Below are 4,447 nucleotides of genomic sequence, written 5' to 3'. Positions count from 1 at the left end.
TTAGGCAGGTGTTTCCGGGCAACGTGCAGCCGACCGTCCTCCCTGCCGACCACTCGTGAGTTCGGATTGTTCATTTCTAAATTTTTATGATAATTACTTCATCGAGCCATATAATTTACCTCTCTTCACAGGTTGACTCGACGGGGACAGCTAGCAGGCGCACTTTGGGCTCCACGTGTACAGCAGTACGTTGACGACTGGGTATTAGCTACAGAGGAGGTGATCAACGAGCTCTTCCCACACACGGAGGAGAACTACCGTGACTACCTTCGCTGGTACCTTCTTCGCACTCGTGCGCGTGTGACCTTCACTCCAGACACCCCAGAGCCGCACGTTGCCGCTGTCACGGACGCGTATCCCACGCACCGTGACCGAGACTACTTCGTGGGGGTACGTCGAATTTGTATTAGTTCTTACAATTATTTCATTTATCTTGCATAATATAGGACAACTACTGAATTTTTTATTTCCATCTTGCATAGGCTGATGCCGCACGGGATATCAGTGCCGATATCACCGCAGTCCAAGTGAGGTTGAACAGAGGTTTGCACTTGACTGACGTTGAGCAGAGGGTGACCTTCGACCGGATGCAGGAGAAGATGTGTGCGGTCATGCGCGTCTTCTCCTGTCGCAGCGCCGTGGACGTCGTACCTCCAGCTGGTCCGGTACAACCACGGCCTCGCGCGCCTACCGTCGGAGCAGGACCTCGACCTACGGCACCTGTTTCGCACGGTACTGCTCAGCCCAGAGGTTTCTTAAGTTTTGTTTCTGTTTTTGTGCGAAAACATCACCCCGTCGTAACTTGATGTTCCATCCTCGCAGGACCTCGTTTGCCTTCGAGCGCCCCTAGCTTCGGAGCAGTGCGACCTACAGCACCGGTTTCGCACGGTACAGTTTAGCCCAGAGATTAGTTCATTTTTGTTTCAGCTTTTGCACGAATATGTCACCATGTTTTAACTGCACGTTTCCTCATCGCAGGACCTCGTCTGCCTTCGAGCGCGTTCGCAGGCACGACCGGCGCTTCCGCGAGCTCCGCAGGGGCGTTCGCCACCTCTTCGGGCGCGTTCGCCAGCTCTTCCTCTCACGGAGCGTCGATCCCTCGCCCACACGGTACTTTACTTTTTATTAATACTATTACATACCTGTATGAAACTGATGGTCCTTGTCCAGCAGGATTTGCAGCCGGGATCTTCGGTACTGGGGCCTCTTCGTCTCACGCCGGTAGGACTGGTCCTACTAGCCAGTTCTACGACGACGACTTGCACGGTGCACACCACCACGACGTACTAGGCTCCTCTCAGCTTGGAGGAGCTCCAGAGGCGCACACTCAGGAGCAGCCAGAGGTCACACCTGTACAGGCAGGACGGGTTGGCCGTGCCGTACCCCCGGACCGACTCACGTACTCCCAGGGGCACATTAGGGCGCAGGGTAGGAGGGACAGGGGTAAGAGGCCTCGTCAGTAGTGTTCTACCTCTTCAGTCCTTATGTGACCGTTTCTTTTGGCTTACAAACTTGTAAAGCAGTACTACTTTTGCTATTACTACTGCAGTACTACTTGTGTTTGTCTCGTCTACATAGTTCTTTTCATTCATATGGTGCTAGAACAACTTATGCTCACGACAACACACTTTCGGCGCTTCACGGTAGTGTCAGATCCAGTAGCGCGCACAGTCCACAACAGCATACATGAAAAGAGGCAGCTCGAGTTGTCACTATCAACTTTCGGCGCTGCCTGTTGACATATAGTGAATCACGCCCACGCGTGATCGTCTTGTCACATCTAATGAATAATGTATCTCATTGAGTTCACATATATTGCAGTGAAAACGACGCTATATAATTGACAATCTGAAGGCAACCTCTTCATATCTTCTTTCCCACTAGCACACAACACACGAAAATGGAAGCGCCATTCCTTGATCGTCTCAACTGGCGAAGCGATCCTTTTGCTGGTTGGTTTCCACCATGGTGTGACCGTCCTTTGTGCTATTGTGGGGATGGATGCATACTCAAGTCTTCCCTCATGATAAAAACTCGGGGCAGGAGATTCTTCCAATGCGCGAACTTTGATCAGGTATGCTTCATCTATTCGAAGTTCAAATGGATAAAAAAACTAACTTCTTCGTACACAATTGTAACATCTTACGCAGACATATCGTCCAATGTGCAACTTCATCGAGTGGGTAGACATGGAGAACCCACAAAACGACGGAACCCGTGCTTACCCACGTAGTGAAACAAGATCGGACTACCTAAGGCGGAAGGATGAGCATGAACGTCGAATTGCTGCTGAGGCTTTAGAATGGCACGTAAATCCCCTAGGACTCCCCCACGTGGCGTGAGCGACCGGAGTGTCGTTGTGGTGACCGTTGTCAGGTCATAAGGTCCGTAAGGCACCGAACTCGAGGACAAAGGTGTTTCGTGTGTCCAAACATTGTCGACGATGATTTCGTGGTAATTACAACTATTCTTTTCATCACTCCTCAGTACTATCATTAACTTAACTATCCCAAAATGGATGTACATAGGAGGATGTAAGGAAATGTCAATTCGTACAATGGATTGACACAGTCAGAGTTACTTCAAGTGGCGGGCCGATAACGCAACCTGAACCGACCATACAGTTCATTCATGCTTGGATGGAGTACGAACGTCGGGTGGAAATTGCAAGCTTAAACTGGAGGAACAATCCATTAGGGTTACCTAAATGGTCCGAGCGTCCAAAGTGTGGGTGCAGAGATCGCTGGCAGGTGGCTACATCCTTTGCTGAACAAACATTTCGAAGGAGATATTTTGTCTGCCCCAATGTAGACAACGATTTCGTTGTATGTCTAACCATTTACAAAATTCGCTATGATTTGCACAAAATTACTACCCAAACTGAATAACATTACTATTTTTACAGGGCAATCCAAGGATGGGTGGATTTACTCGATGGATCGACAATGTCACTCCATCATATCATGGCCAGAAGATAACAGAGTCAGAAACACAAGTAGAGTATCAACGATTGAAGGACCACGAGAATGCAATGCATTCTGACCGACCTAGAAGGGGCCGATAGGTTACCGCATGCTTGATTCGTCGGGATCGACAAATTTGTACCGTGTATCGATGGCACTTCTTATCTATCTTATCATTACAATGTTTAATTATGGTGGTGATTTTTTGTATGCGTAAGACTAAGGGCCTATTTGGATTGCTACCAAAAACATGCCCTACCAATATTTTGGTAATTTGAATAGTACTTGTGTTTGATTTCGATTGAAGCCTATTCATTGGTAATACGTAATCTAGATTTGAGATTATGTAGAACATTCTTCACTACAATTTTACATTTTGGCAGCAAACCAAATATGATCAAATGCAATTTTACCTTACCAAATATTTGTTAGTGCCAAAACTTGCTTATATTTTGGCACTAACAAAATATTTGTACCGTAACATTCCAAATAGGCCCTAAAAAATAATAAAATTGTATTTTACCAGTCTTGGAGATTTTAATCTTGTATAGTTTTCAACATAAAAAGATTTGATAACTATTGATATTTATAAAAAAATATAAAGCACAGTATAAAATCGCCCTCCCCTAGGGCGGCAAGGGGGCCGCCTGCAAAATTCCAGGCCCCCCGCTGCCCATTTGCAGGCGGCCCCCCGCACAGTACAAAATCGCCCTAGCGGAGGGCGGCAAGGGGGCCGCCTGCAAATTTCGTTGACGGCCGTCGCCCGAGAGCGAACGGAGGCGACGGCCGTCTGCCACGTCACTTTCGCCGCCCTCTGGGATGGCGATTTTTAAAAATCGCCCTCCCAGAGGGCGGTAGGCGACCACTTCTGTCAATTTTCAAAATGAAAAATTATTTTTGTAAAACTTTTAATAAAAAAAATTAAAAATAAAAAAAACTCCTCACACCACCGCAAGCAACAACGACACTGGATAATGGGCCTGCGAGTGTATCTGGGCTGCACGTACTCGCACGCGGCCTGCTTAGCTGCTAACCGACATTTCGGCCGCTCGCGCTTGCCTGGGGTCTACTCGGCTGCTCGCACACGATACGGGCCGCACGCGATGAAGGGCCTCCTTGCCTAACGGGCCGCACTGGCCGAGCCTCGTGCATTATCGGGCCGACGCACGCAGTTTTGGACCGTCGCTAGCTTTCGGGCCTTATTCATTTTGCCTTTATTTTTTTCGCTAAAAATCATTTAATGTTTACATAACTAATTTTTAATCACTTTGAACCATCATTTTAATATATATGAAATTGTTGTGCAATAATTTGCTTTTTTATAATGACATCCGTTTCCTAATATGTAAAGCGGTATAAAATTTGAAGATTTGCTACGTATGGACCAATTTGAGATTTTGTACACTCCGTTTCGTCCGTATGTGCGAGACCCGATGGTTTTTTTTCCGCACGCGGTTTTCTCTTGGAAGTGTTTTTTTTTATGG

The 4,447-nt window shown here is 47.2% G+C and overlaps 1 long non-coding RNA gene across 1 annotated transcript; it reads left to right on the top strand.

Annotated features, from left to right (window-relative positions):
- Positions 1-590: 590 nt before the first annotated feature.
- On the top strand, positions 591-1,505 carry LOC136357483 (uncharacterized). Its single transcript, XR_010742790.1, has 4 exons — positions 591-732; positions 823-888; positions 979-1,110; positions 1,174-1,505. It is a non-coding gene; the product is annotated as an uncharacterized lncRNA (long non-coding RNA).
- Positions 1,506-4,447: the final 2,942 nt, after the last annotated feature.

Source organism: Oryza sativa, chromosome 7 (genome assembly GCF_034140825.1).
Source record: "Oryza sativa Japonica Group chromosome 7, ASM3414082v1".
Taxonomy (NCBI): domain Eukaryota; kingdom Viridiplantae; phylum Streptophyta; class Magnoliopsida; order Poales; family Poaceae; genus Oryza; species Oryza sativa.
The sequence above is the reverse complement of the archived record's forward strand: the minus strand, read 5'-3'. Positions and strand labels throughout refer to the sequence as shown.